Source organism: Orbicella faveolata, unplaced genomic scaffold (genome assembly GCF_042242905.1).
Source record: "Orbicella faveolata isolate gen_17 unplaced genomic scaffold, um_ofav_v1 contig_14, whole genome shotgun sequence".
Lineage (NCBI taxonomy): Eukaryota > Metazoa > Cnidaria > Anthozoa > Scleractinia > Merulinidae > Orbicella > Orbicella faveolata.
This window is the reverse complement of record NW_028301541.1, coordinates 11,991,549-12,006,966: the sequence shown is the minus strand read 5'-3', so window position 1 is coordinate 12,006,966 and position 15,418 is coordinate 11,991,549. Positions and strand designations below refer to the sequence as shown.

The window sequence follows — 15,418 nt, the reverse complement described above, 5'->3', positions numbered from 1 at the left end:
GTTGTGATGTGTTTATTTTGTGGAAAACTGTTGAGGCATAAAAGTATTATTTTAAGTGTAGATGAACGAATCATGGCGCTGAAAATACGTGTTGCGGTGACGGTGTTTCGTTGACTTTTCTTGCGGTGATGCGGTGTTCGTTAATTTTTTTTGCGGTGTTGCGGTGTTCAGAACCCCCCCCCCCCCCCCCATGTCCCCCTCGTCATGTAGCGAAAGTGAAAGCTGCAACGTCACTGCATTCATTTAACGTATTTATTATTCCCTTCGATAAAACCAAAAGAATATATTTTACACACAATAAAGAAAACAATATCCGTAACATTGTCTGTGTATTAATGTTTCAACAGCTTTTGTCGAATAAAAATCACAGGTTGCGTGATTCAAAATTTGGCCGAGAGAAAGTTTGGGTCTGGTCACCGACAAAACTAAAAAAACAAGATCTTTTAGATCTTATAACCGCGATTTTAAAATTTAACTGTTTTCTTAGCACTACAGTCGCAATGCAGTGCACATTCCAAAGCAGTCCTTGATAATTCATTGATTACTGTAGACACCACATCACTTGATCAACACAAACTGTATTTAATATTGCACCATCAGTCGTACCCGGGCAGGTCTTTTTTGCAGGTTGCAGGTTGCAGGTTGAAATTTAATTATAACTGGAAAACCGCTGGCACTAAAAATAATTAATAACCTATATACTCGTCAGGGGTTCTTACATAAAGTAGTTCGCCTCTTTCACATAGTGAAAACACGATCGATCCGCTATAAGTACTTATCGATGGACACGCTGAGACCAGTGAAATCTCTTCAAAGCCATCTGAATGGCCGCTCCACAGATGTTTCCATCGATTCCAGAATTGGCTCGGGTCTTCCTATAGGACTCCACGTGTGAATTTTTATTTTAGCTTGCCATTTATGTATGCAAATTAGGACTATTTAAACGCTACGGTTTTCTAGCGCGCCAATCTTTTCAACGTTTTCTAAAGCTTCAAGTTAATATTGTTGCGGAATCCATTTTTATTTATTTTTCTAGTCGAACCTCGCTCGATCTTTCAAAACTCAACGGGCTCCTCGAGTCTCTTCAACAGCGCGTGAGTTCGAAATCTCTAGGCGTAGCGTCAACAGGAAGTGTAAGCTACACTTCCCTTAACAACAGAAGATTGCCATCACAAATGAAGCAAATAAATTAAAAAATGAAATAATACAAGATCTTAGCAGAGCTCCGGCGGCCCGAAGGGCCGCCAAGCGGAGCCCCATACCCATATAGGGAAGAAAAGGAAACCCATGAATTGATTTTCTCATGGTTATCATGGCTAGCGGTATTGCTCGTGGGCGCGTACGCACGACGGCGACGACGACGACGACGACGACGGAGTCGCGCAAGATGGCGGCCATACTCCAGCTAATAGGTTGACAGAGACATGCACCCTCGGTTTGTAGCGGAAGAATGCCATTTTTCTTGGCGGGATTTTTAAAGATAAACGATAGCGGAGGTTGATCTAATATTTTTAAGACAGGGTTCCAGTCAAGCAATAAACAGAAAGCAAGAATTAACAGGTAAAGAAGTAGCGAAGAAGATCGCGAAAAAGACTGAGCGGGCCAGCGCTGGGGAAGGAGGCGAGACAGTACTGAACAATGCCGTGAATTATAGCTAGTCAAGGGCTAGAGAAAGGAGGTGAAATAATACCGAACAATGCCGTGAACCAAAGCTAACGAGGGCTATAGAAAGGAGGCGAAAGTACCCGACAAATTGATTCAGAAGACTGCCCATGGCCAAGTTCAAAATTCGCGCGACCGTGATGCTGTGCAGCCGTGCAAGAAAATTCAAAAGTCACCTGATTTGGTCAGGTGATGAACAAGAGAAATCAAACGTGCCCGAGTGTTTTAGGGAAATTATAAAACAGTAAGCGTAGCGGAAAGAAGTGGTTGATTCGTTGATCTATCGAAAATATAGCTTCAGTTCAGTCTTCACAACTTTTGCTGCAAGTTTCTGCCCGGAAGATTTACACTGGCCGAACTGAATTGCCAACTTGCGGTAAGTGACTTTTGTTGTTGCGTTTGCTATGAAAATTAACAAGTTGCCTCGGCGATATAAGCTTATTTTCATTTGGTATCCATTAAAAGTCTTCCTTATTTGAAGCCATGCTGTAAGAGATTTTAAGAATTGCATCGTTTTAATTTCGCTCGTCTCTAAACAATAACACGTGGGTCGCTTTGGAGGTTGCTGTACGTTGTAAACAAATTAAGTTTTCTGTCGATTTTCGTCGTCAACTTAAGCTTATAACCTCACGTCTGAAAATAAGCTTAACCAAAACCGTACTTGTAAACACGGCCGGACGAGTTTTGAAGTTTTCTCTGAGTTAGTTAGCACTGCCGCTTCGTAGACTGCTAAAATTTCTTCCTCTGTTGTGTAAAACCAAGGAAGGTTTACAAACCATTTTAAGCCGAAGCGAACAGGATTTGCTAAATTTAATTTTGTTCCTATGTGAATATTTGCAATTGTGATTACAAAGTGTGGAGAGGTCCTCGTTTTGTTAGTTAAATTTATTCGGTTTGGCGAAATGCTTTTGTGAATTCCGAGGTTAATTTGGTTGAAGACTGGTAAAGCTACTGCCAATAAAATGACTGCAAAGCTAAATTAAGCCGTCGGCAAAAGTACAGACTCTCGGTAATATTCAAATTTAAACGTGAATAAATTTTAAACTTTAACACCGCAAGCTTAAACGAATTATCTTTATCCTCTCTTTTATTCGGTCACCTTTCATTGAGAAGGGATTTGCTGTTGATACTCGAGCTCAGATGTAGTGATATGCATCTTGTGTGTATAATGTAGATTTCCTCGTTTTATTTTGTTGTCTGTCCAATTAGTTCGGTTTGGTGAAATGCTTATATAGTCCAAAATGTCGAGTAGACGACTATGCATGGCAATCCTGTCTGCAAATAAAGCTGTGCTTTGATTTTGATTGGCTATTTCATTTTATTTGTGCCATTGCTTTTGGTTGGGGGTACATGGACCCTATTTTCTTAATAAGAGGTTATTCCCCAATGCGGTATTTACACTTAATATGGAAATGTTCCTACTAAGTGACATGGTACTAATTAACTCGGTACATTGAACAGTGTAATAGAAGTTCTTGCCCTGACCATTTCTCGGTAATAAGAATAACTTTTACATACATATATACACAATTTAGTTGGAGAGAGCATTCTCCTATCTCCACTCTCTCTCTCTCTCTCTCTGCTCTCTTCTTCACACTAATTTTTTATTAACTAACTTATTAAATGAATGTCACTGACTGTTTTCTTTGTTGTGCATGCATACTTTTTTGCTCGTCGAAGAAAGTTTCAGTTTCTTCCTGGCTGTACAGTTTCCTTTTTCCTGTCCTGTACCAATTAGATTGTGAGATAACTTTGTGAATTCTCTATTCTCCTTAAATTTTATCTCATCAGGTTGATAGAATGCACTCTCAGAGTGTTCCATCATTGTCTTCAGTCGCTACAATTTTCCGGAAAAAAGCAAGTTTTCTTAATTTCCTTTTACTTTGTGTTAGGACTTTTTAGCATGCCTGTAATTGGCCCATGGGCATTACGGGAGAATAATTTTCAAGTAAAGAATTACATTCGTTTTAGTGTTGATTATTTTAAATTGTTATGAATTAGACATTTCTTTTTATTTTTTATTTTTTATATTTTTTATTTTAGTCGCACGCGATGTTTTATGATTTTACTGAGGTATACTATGTAAATGTAAATAATGCACTGGAATTGGCCAATCAGAGTGCATTATATCGGCTTTAAACACAAACCATATATAATAAATGACTTGTATGTGAATGATATTTTTATTACAGAGAACTGGACAGGGCAAGAACTTCTTTTGTGAATTTATATATTAATTCCTCTTAGTGCTGTCAAAATGTCTCAGGAACCTTCATTTCTGATAATCTATTATTTTCCACCATACCTACAGCACAGAAGCTCACCAAATCCTAACTGATAACTAACATGTGTGTATCTCTAGCCTTTGCTGTGTGCTACATGTATATTCTGTTATCTTGCCTTAACTGCTAGAAACGATTTTGACAGAGCTATTGCAACAGTTTCACTTAAATTGAATTCCAGTAACAGCGCTACATGTAGCAGTGTTATTGAGTATGAACTTTATGGAGGATATTAAATTTTTATTTTTTATGATTACAGACGACAACAAAATATACATGTGTATACATAACCTGATGTTGGTGTTGGTTACAAACTGTAGTTCATAATGGTCATCCTATTACAGGTAAGGGAGAAAAGTTCAGAGAGTTTAGAACATTTCTTCCCCCGGCACACCTTCTGTCTATAGGTGCAATAATTGAGAGGTTATATACATATATATATATATACGAAGAGTAATGTAAAGTTACTGTATAAACTTAGCATTAAAATCTGACATTTCAACGCCTCCTTTGCTAAAATTAGTCACGATTTAATTGTTATCACTCCCTGTGAATTCATAGAGATTCCAGAGGCAAATTATCACCTAATGTGGAAGTCCTGTCTTCAAGTGAGGGAAAATGACACAAAAGAGTTACAATGAGAGTAAAAAGAATTGTGAATGTTGATATGGTGTACATTATACATCATGTAAAGGTATTTGGTGAGTGCCAAAGGCATAACATTTCATGTATTGCTTTTTCAGGACAAATTATATAACAGTGACGTTTTAAAAGGTGTGATCAGAAAAATAATGAGTACATTGTCCAGGCAACACCAGTTTATGGACGGCATATGCAGACAGTAAGAGGAACTGTAAACGCTACCACGTAAGTTAGTTCTATGCTTATGACTTCTTGTTCTTGGATTTTGTGTCATTTCATCACAACAACCCTCCAAGTTAACTTTTTTCCTTAGTGGCCATTTGGCCACTGACTGTTCAGGTTTGGTCGCCAATGAAAAATTTTAGTCGCCAAAATATATGCGTAAATTAATAATTAATTAATAATAAATAATAATCTTATTATTATCTAACTGTATTATTAAATAACATTTTCCTTGAACCACCAAGTAAATTGAAGTCCCGTTCAGTGAAAGAACTACCTAATGTTGATTCAAATATGCTTTTATTGGAATGATTGATGATCAAATGAAAGTTTCTGATCACAATGAAAAAGTACTATATTATTGCAACAGTGTTGTGAGTTGATCACAGTTCTCATTCAGTCATTTTAAATTGATTGGCTTTCACTTTCAATAAATCTTTTACAATGATTATAATGATGCAAATGTACATGCCTTCAAATAGCTCCATCGATTTACAAGTGACACCACAAATATCAAAAGCCAAAGGTTCAGACTATCTTCATTATAAACTCTTGCTTGAGTTTTTAATATTTTATAATCACACTTAAATGGTAACTTAGGAATGACTTGAGCACCCCAAACAATTCAAACTTTCATGCTATGAAATAAAGTTTTTTTTGTTTTTAATCTATACTAGTGACACATATTTACAAGTCTACAGCCAGCACACAGAAATCCATATTTCTGCATTAAAACTTGGAAACCACATGTGGTATGGACTTCAGATTGAAGAAATGGTCTTCTTGATCTTTTTGAGGATTTGAATCATTCCTTCACTGCTGGCGCTGGTTGTGAAATCAACCATCAAAAAGCGTGAGCATGTATGAATGAAACGTATGTTTACCGCCATTTTTCCCACGAAAATATTTGATGAAAATTAAGAAAAAAAGTTGCTTCACAAAACACAGAAATATTTGTGTATATCATTTATAATTCACACAACAGGAGCAGTGCAAACGACACAGATTATACCAAGTTAAAATAAGATAGCCTCATTCGCAGCTGAATGGCGGAAAGTTTTCCAATGTTTATCAAGGCGGCATCAAATTCTTGCTGAGACCATAAAAAGAACACTATTTTTACCTTATCGCTTATGATCTTTTTTAAATGTTCAACCTCGTTTTCCGCTTGAATAAGTAAACGATATAAAACTTCATCTGCAAATTAAAAACTGTATTGAAATGGACAGAAAAGTTCAACCTCAAATTGTTTGTCGTTTTGAATTTAATATGCGAACCGCGGAACGCGAATACTCAACGCGAAAATACTTTCACAAGTTTTAGGGCAATCACTAAGACAGATATTTTTTATTGATGAAATCTTTGACAATTTAAAAATAAACCCAGGTGTAAGGTTATGGCAGAGATCAGAAAGATAACTTCTTATTCCAGCTAACGAGTACAAGCACACGTGTATATTCTGTCTCGTCGTACTGCGCATGCTCAAAACCTGATATGTTTACATCTCCACCCTAAAAACTTTGCCGGGTGAAAGAAACAAACTTGGTCTCTAAATTGGAACCTAAATAACGCAAGTATTGTTCAAATTGAATCCAACGCAACAAAATTCTCAGACGGCTAAGCCGAGTTGTTCTGATTAACAAAGTTTAAAGGTCCAGCCTTAATGGCTTCTTTACAACACGACCACTTCTGGTTGTCAGATGTTGGTCGGCACTTCCCTCACCAACTGTAGCTGGTTTCTGGGGTGTCTGGGATAATCCTGGTGACGGGACTTGGTGAGATGTAAATGTAGGTGCACTGGGCTGTGGTGGATTGTCTTGGCTAGAGAGCAGTTGACCTTCAAGGCTTGGTGCAACTTGGCCTGACGGTTTTAACTGTATTCTGTTGCGCCTTAGTTCAGAACCACTGTTTGTCTCTACAATGTAGGATCTTGGCTGGTTCATTTGCTCTTTCAGTGTTGCCGGAGTCCAGGTCTTGGTTTTTGGTTGAAACACCGATACTGGTTGGCCTGGTACTAGCTTTTGTAGCTCACGTGTGGACTTGCCATCATGCTGCTGTTTCTGAACATCTTGGCGGTGCTGCAGCTGATCTTGGTGGCATTCTTTTGCTTGTGACCGTTGGAGTCGTCCACTGCTGGGTAGTTGTGTGCGATATTCTCTATTGTTCAGTAACTTGGCTGGTGATGGTAAGTTGCTATCGACAGGCGTGGCCCGGTATGACAAGAGCGCAAGATACGGGTCCTGTCCTGCAGCCTCGGACTTCCTTAGAAGGTTCTTTACGGTTTGTACCATCCTTTCTATGAATCCATTGCTCTTTGGATACACTGGTGAGCTAGTAATGTGATTGATACCCCATTGGTCACAGAACGCTGCAAATTCCTTGCTGCTGTATTGAGGGCCATTGTCAGATACCAGGGATTCTGGTATGCCATGTTCTGCAAAGATTGATTTGAGGTGGTTGATTATTGCAGCAGATGTCGTTGAGCTCAACTTTCTAACGATGGGGTGTTTGCTGTAATAGTCTGCGACTAGTAAGTATTGAGCACCTCCATAGTCGAACAGATCGCATCCAAGCCTCTGCCATGGATAACTGGGTACATTGTGTGGATGCAATGTTTCTTTTGGTTGCTGTTTGGAGAACTGTGCGCATGTCGGACAGTTCTCTGTCATCTGTTTGATGTCCCTTGATATGCCTGGCCAAAACAGGCTGTCCCTTGCTCTCAGGAGACACTTCTCTGTTCCCATATGTCCTTGGTGTATGATTTGTAACATCTGTGGGCGTAGCTTACTGGGAATTACGAGTTTGTGTCCCTTGAGAATGAGGCCATTTTCAACACTCAGGTCCTCTCTGAAGTTCCAGAACTCTTTCAGGTCTTGTGGGCACTCATTTGGATATTCTGGCCATCCATGATGCACGACATCTTTTAAGTGACTGAGTACAACGTCTTGATCAGTGTACTCTCGTACTTCATCTAGTTTGGCAGGGCTGGCTGGCAGTGTTCGAGAGATTGTGTCCAGTTCCACCACGGGGACTTCGTTGTCTTCTGCAGGGGGCTCCATGTGACTAATCCTGGAAAGGGCGTCTGCTATCACGTTGCTTTTTCCTTGAATGTACCTGATCTCCACGTTGTATTTGGCCATTTTAAGTAGGAGCCTCTGAAGGCGTGGTGGTGCGCTCGATATGCTCTTCTTCCAGATGCTTTCGAGCGGCTTGTGGTCAGTTTCGATGACCACCTTCTTACCAAATACGTAATGGTTAAGCTTTTCAAGCGACCAACAGGCAGCGAGTAACTCTCGCTCTATGTTGCTGTATCGAGACTCAGTTTCAGTTAGTGATCGACTGGCATAGCACACTGGTTTGCCCTCTTGCGTCAACACACATCCAATGCCTTTAAGGCTTGCATCAGACTGGATTAGGTTCTCCTTTTCTGGGTCGTAATAGGCTAGGACTGGTACTTCAGTGATTGCTTGTTTGAGGTTCTGGAATGCCCTTTGGTGTTCTGGTTGCCACACGAATGGTACATCTTTTTTCATCAGCTGTCGCACAGGTTCTGACACTTGGGCTAGAATGGGTGAGAACCTGTTCAGGTAGTTAATCACGCCCAGAAAGCACTGCAGCTCTGTAAGGTTCTTCGGGGATGGCATATCACGGATTGCTTTGATTTTGGTTTCGCCAGGGCGGAACCCGTCGGGGGTCCATGTGAGCCCGAAGAAGGATGCTTCCTTCACTTTAAACTGGAATTTGTCCGGGTTAAATCTCACATTGTTCTCTCTTGCTGTGTCAAGGACAGTTAGTATGTGCTGATCATGTTGTGCTTCGCCCGTGCCATAGACAAATGTGTCATCTGCAATACCGCTGAGCCCTTCAAGTCTGCCAAAGACTATATCCATTTTTTCTTGAAACACATCTCCACTGCACGTAAGGCCAAATGGAAGTCTTGTCCATCTATGCTTTCCCCATGGGGTGTTAAAGGTGCACAGCCTACTGCTTTCCTCGTCAAGACTAACTTGCCAAAATCCACTGCGTGCATCAAGGATACTGAAGTGGGTGGAGCCGCTGACTTTCGGTATCACATCATCTATGGTTCTCACATAGTAGGGGTTGCGCTTGATTGCTTTATTGAGATTCCGAGGGTCCAAGCACAGACGGATCGACCCGTTGGGTTTGATGGTGACCACAGCAGAGTTAACCCAAGGGGTATATTCATCTTGGACCTCAACCAGAATTCCAGATTCTTTTAACTGGTCTAGCTCTTCTATGTAGGCTTTCTGTAGTTGTACTGGAACCTGTCTTGGAGCATGCTGTACTGGGGGAATGTCAGGGTTAGTTTCGATGTGGCACGGGGGTCCTGGAAAGCAGCCAATTCCTGTAAAGACATCCTGATATTCTTCCAACAAATAGTCCTTTGTCAGTGGGAAGGGGTGTTGTTTGCCTCTGATGTCAAATAGTTTGACAGTATTTGCATTGGGCATGGGCTTTTCACTTTGTACAACATTCTGGGTGGTTGCATTTGTGCTGGCTGTGACTGGCCAGTTGAGCTTTAAGAGGTTCAGGTCTTGTGCAGACATGTTACCAATTATGGCAGGGCCATCAACGTCAACAACTTCTGCTTGGATAACTCTGGGGTTGGAATTGTTAGGACCCTTCACATATATCTGGCAAGATCCAAGATTTGGGATCTCGGCTCCACCATAAGCAGTTAACTTCACTGTAGGTTGTTGTAGGCTTAGTGTCTCAGGGCTTAGTTGCTTGTATAGGGACTTGGGTATAATGTTTGTTTCAGCACCTGAGTCTATCTTACAGAGTGCATTCATTTGTTTTCCTTCTGGCTTCAGTGCCAAGGAGACTTCTAGCAGAGCCTTTTCTCTACAGGATACAACGTTTACACTCATGGCCAGGGGTGTTGCTTCAATTGGGCCCAGGAACACATAATCATCTAATGATTGGGTAGGCTCTGACTCAGGTATGGCATTGTTATTACTAGTAGCTTCAATCTCATGCACATCCTTCTTTTTAAGTTTTGAAAAGCATACCTTGGCAAGGTGTCCCACCTTTTGGCAGTAATGGCACGTTGCATTTCTTGCTGGGCACTGTTCATGAGAGTGAGGGCCCCAACCACAATTCCTGCAGAGCTGCGTTTTTCCTGACTTGTTGCCTTTTGGGTTTTGCCTTGATCCACCGGCTACTGGGTTCAGCTGGTCGCTTTGGAATTGGTTTCTCCTGGTTGAGCTAACAGGGTGTACTGCTGACACTACTGGGTTCATTAGCTGAAGCTGCTTGTCTGCTGATTCGTCTGCTTTTGCCATTTCTCTAGCTTTACTAAATGTCAGAGCATTTCCTTCTTTGAAACACTCCTTTCTGACATGGTCTGAATTCATGCCGAGTACAAGGAAGTCTCTCAAGAATCGATCATGATGTTCCGATGGATAGTTGGCTTCTTTGACAAGGATTCTAAGCTTTGCAATAAATTCTTCTAACGATAGTGTACCTTGTCGAAGATTGTGTAGCTCCCAGGCGGCGATCAGCTCGTTTGAGTGAGGTTTCACGTAGTTTTCCAGTTTCTTTTGTTCGTCTGCCGAGAGGCCCCAGCTGTTGAACAGCTCCAAGCCGTGCTCACCGGCCCAGTAAAGCAGGTGCTTACACTGAATTTCTTCGTCAATTTTGGCCATCGGGCCCGTAAAGAGCAGTTCACAGCGTTGTTTCCACATTTTGAAGCGTGAGTATAGGTTTTCATCCGTGCTCCAGTCCATGGTTGGACCCTTGTCAATGAATGAGGCGCTGGCGGCCATGTTGTTTTCTTGAATCGATCGTACACGTGTCGTTCGGAAATTACTTCACTCTTCCACCTTCTCCAGTGTATCGAGCTAAATGGTATGTTTGGTTACTTCGCTATCCCACTTCTGACACCATGTAAGATTATGGCAGAGATCAGAAAGATAACTTTTTATTCCAGCTAACGAGTACAAGCACACGTGTATATTCTGTCTCGTCCTACTGCGCATGCACACAAGTGAAATTTATTTACAACTGCGAGCCGCTTTTCATCACAGTTTTATTATTTATAGAATCCCCCGTGCTTGTGTTATCAAGTTTGCTGTAAAGTCAAGTATTTTCGTGTCCACTGAAACAAAATACGTTTCTCAAATACATCTGGATGTATCTCAAATATATTGTGGATCCTGTACCGTCGAGTTTTCCAAGCTTTTGCAATTCCTCTTCTTTTCGATGGCAAATGACCAGATTGCGTGTGTTGTCTCACGCTTCCAGGTAAAATTGTCACGTGCCAAAGTTCAGTCGAGTGGAACGAATTTCGTCACGTCCCAAGCTCGACTGAATGCAATTCCTTGATCTTTGTTTACCGTGTAACATTTCATTTTATTCAGTCTCCATTTCTGTTGGTTAAAATCCCACAACAACTAGCTTTGCAAAGTGAATTCTTAATGCTCAGAACGTTTTTCTTTTCGCTCCGGATGATAGTCCGCTCAAGCTCCTGACGCACAGGTCACGTTAATTTTAGTCGCCGAGCTGGCGACTTGCGTTCTAATTTAGTCGCCAGCTCCAAAATTCTAGTCGCCATGGCGACTAAAATGGTCGCAACTTGGAGGGTTGCACAAGAATAGGTAATGAAAGATGCAATAGTTGTTGCAATATATTTTTGAAGGAAAACTTCTAAGTCTGCCTATGCTGGATAACAGCCATGTGTAAACTGAATGTGAAGCAAACACTCTGTTAAAGATGGGGCAACCCTAAAAGCCAGAAACTGGAATTCGGAATCTGGAACCAAAAACCGGAATCCAGAAACTGGAAACCGGAATCCGCAAATCAAAGAAATTAAGTTCTTCAAATACACGAAAATTGTTTTGCTTAGCTTTTTGACTGTAAAGAGTAAGCTGCCAAGTAAAAAGGACCTCAAACTTAACCTTTTTTGAGACAAAAATTCCCCGTCTGTTGAAATCGTGCAACCGTTATTTTTAGTGAGGGCTATGATTATGAGAATCTCAGTAAAGTGCGTCTTAATTTTATTCCAAGCACCTCGAGAGTGTCTAAAATAAGCTTGCTGGTAATTGCCATTTTGTTTAATAAGTGATCTTCAATTTACCGGGAGTATAAGTTTATCCTTTATGTCTAGTAGATACTGAACAAGATAGAAAATTTTATAGAGAACAGGGTATCCGTCAGTGGCAGCCCCCTGTACATTGACAGTCACGCCCCCCACTTTCGAAGTCCAAAGGCTAACCCATCTGGTCTAAATATGAAATTTGATTTTTCTAACAGATACAAGACCAATTCCAGATTAACACAATTTCCACACTGATACTGTTACAAATCAGCCTTTCATATTCTTGGCGGCCATCATATTAAAACAATTTGTAGAAATGTTGCACACTTACTTCCGTCTGCTTCTCACTTGCTAACAGATCAGACCACATGTTGTTAAAAGATGCTAAAAGGCTGCCAGAAACTCACTGCAATAGCCTATAATAGCTTGTTGTTAATGTGCTGCTCACCAGTCTTCTCAGAGCAATTTGATCTAGACAAGAAGCGGGCTCTCACCAGGGCCAGCTTGAACAAAAGATGGGTAACTTAGCCTATGAGCAGGCTCTCGTGTTTGGGCTGGGGGTGTGAGTGGCAGAGCCGCATGAAGGCTCTTGGTGACATGCCAATGCAGAAAAACACTAGACACCTATTTAGCCTGCTCAGACACTAGAGACAGATACTAGAGCCTGCTAGCAGGCTATGAGTAACTCTATCCACCCAAAAAATCAGTATCCCTGACTGGATAGTGATGTACCCAATGGATAGCTTTATGCAGCTTTTGAACAACCGGGCCAGATATATAGTTAAGAGTTGTTCAGAACTATTCAATAATTTTTTAGCAATTACAGTCTGTGGCTGAAGTAAAGCCAAGAAAATAAATAACAACAAAATAATTTTTGCTCATGTTTATTTATTAGAAATTGCTGAAGTGAATTATTTCTATCATCATTCATAATATCTGGATTCCAGATTCTGGTTTTTGGTTCCGGATTCCGGATTCCAGATTCTGGATTCCAGATTCTGGATTCCGGATTTCGGTTTCAAAATTCAGTGTTTTAGGGTTGCCCCAGATGATGTATGTGCATATGTTAATCTTGAATAATCTGAAATTTCAGAGAGTTTAAAAATATCATATCATATCTGTGATGGTTCTGAGGTGGAGGGCTGTTACATGTACATGTAAATGTCTCATGCACGATTTTTCACTCGTTATGATTCAGGTGCAAATAGTTTCTGTATCTGTTGATGTGCAACAATCTACACCAATATTTCAACCTAATAATGTACAGTGTATATTAATTAACCAAATTGTGCTGTTTTTAGTTGACCAGTGCTACTACATAGCAATGTGATATTGAAGGGCACAAATTTAAAAACACGCCCAGTGTCAACTTGTCAAGTATATGAACTGGTCAGACAGTGTAGATTAAAAATTCTCTGAAAGGTAAGATGTTTCTTAAACATTATTTTGTAATTAATGATTTCTCAGACATTGTTTTCTTTAAGAAAAGATTCATACCCCACATGGAGGTTTTTTCTCTATTAGAGCTCTTGATTCCTGATACTTTGATTTGGAATTTCTAGACTGGCCATGAATGGGTGTTGGGTGTGAATATCTTCTGGAACTGCACATTCATTCATTGAGTTTACAAGCAAGAACATCAGTATTTATCCTGACAAACTCTGATTTTCTTCTGGAAGCTGAACTCATATACAGTTGTGCAGTTATATGTACAACCAAACAGCCTGGATGACCCTGTGATTGGGACTGTGCACATTGTTGTAACCCTCAATGTTCCAGTTTCTTGTTTGAAGCAAATTGCATTTGCTCTTGAAAGCAAGTGGCGAAGTTCATAACAGTTCTGTAAGTTTACTTTGTATTTCAGGGCAGAGCCTGCCACAGTGAAAGTTGGAGTACCAACCCCTAGCATTTGATTCACTACTAACACTCAGTAAACAACTAACAATGAAGTACACTGTATATCAAAGAAAGGAATTACATGCCTGTTCCTGTCAGTCAGTCAATATATGAACAGTTTACAGATGGGGAGCCTGTATTAAAACATCAAAGATTTTCAAAGCAACCATGTCCTGGAGAGATATTTCTGAGGAAATATAAATTTAAGGTCTTATGATTGCTTATAGGCATTGATTTTTATTGTAAACAATATCTTACTGAGTGTATTTTTCTTGTGTACTAATTGTTGTAGAACACAGACATCACTGTTATGACAGAGATATTAATTTGTGAAAAGTTCTATAAACAAATGCATCTGGGAACAAATTAATTTATCATGGATGCAGCTTCTGAGAGATCCCCAATATTAATGGAACATACACTGTTCATACATGTAAAAGAGTTCAGTAATTCATTACTTATGATTGTAATGCTTTGTTTGGTTTCTCTGTATTTACAGACAACTTGATGGGATTATAGATTCTGCACCAAGTTCATTGAATAAACCGACTTGGAGGTTCAGTTCTGCAGCCCATCCTGTTTGTAGTAATATCATAGCTGCAACATTGTGACAGATACACTGCATTACATTATTAAGAAACACATATTAACTAATTATTTTTAAGTGCCTTTTAAATTAATCAGCTTTTCTTAGAGATAATTTACTCATGGTTTAAATAATTGGCTTTTTGGCTTTAAAATGATATTTATTGAGCTTTTAAATCAATTTTGTGATAATCTGCATTGGACATGGCATAAATTGATATTTTGCCAACACAAAATGGAGAACTGGGTCTTAAGCAAAGTTGCAGGATTAGCATTTTTGTAGAAAGAAAGGGTTGAGAAATTTGTGACATTCTACAGACAGCCTTGCCATTCGCAATGTCCGATAAGGTTAATTTGTTCCATTCTGTTGTAGAAATAGTGTTCTCTAATTTATAAATTATTTCAATCTGTTGTTTAAATGATTGCCTTATAACCCCATGTCTGGCTTTGGTGCATGTAGGATATTGATGTATTTTTTAGCCATTTTGCTGTAAATTATCTTCATTGATGTGTCAATCAAAACATATCTTGGATATGCTGGGCTCTTCTGACAAATGTACCTATGCCTGATAACCTTGGAGTGCATTTGGTTGTGTAGTGCAGACAAAATACATGTACATAATATAACTTCCTCTTAGCTTACTGATAATTCTTGGTATAATTTAATCATAGCAAAATTAATTAATGGAACCCAATAACAGCTCTTGTAGTCCACAATGCCAGTCGAGAAAAAGAACAAATCACATTGAAATTGAATAATAAAATTATTATTTGAAGCCTATGCAAGTATTCATGATCAGCAAAAAAAAAAAATATCGTAAGTACCATTCATGCGAGGGTGATTTTGCTTATTGCAAACCCTTCCAGCAGGAGGAGACTCCATACAATAGTGAAGACGGCTAAATGTATTTTTGGGGACAAGTTAGAAAACAAAACTTTCCAACTTTTCACATATGTATACTGTTTTGGTATTTTTGTGAGATTTCATTTGGTAGAGATTCAGGGACTGAGTATATTGTAACCACAGCATTTCAATCAGTCCCCACAACAAAAAAATGTGTAAACTTCT

The 15,418-nt window shown here is 39.7% G+C and overlaps 1 long non-coding RNA gene across 1 annotated transcript; it reads left to right on the top strand.

Moving 5' to 3' along the window:
* The first annotated feature begins 454 nt into the window (after positions 1-454).
* On the top strand, positions 455-15,130 carry LOC149114018 (uncharacterized). Its single transcript, XR_016206385.1, has 5 exons — positions 455-2,038; positions 4,204-4,288; positions 4,688-4,811; positions 13,170-13,290; positions 13,733-15,130. It is a non-coding gene; the product is annotated as an uncharacterized LOC149114018 (long non-coding RNA).
* The last annotated feature ends 288 nt before the right edge of the window (positions 15,131-15,418 follow it).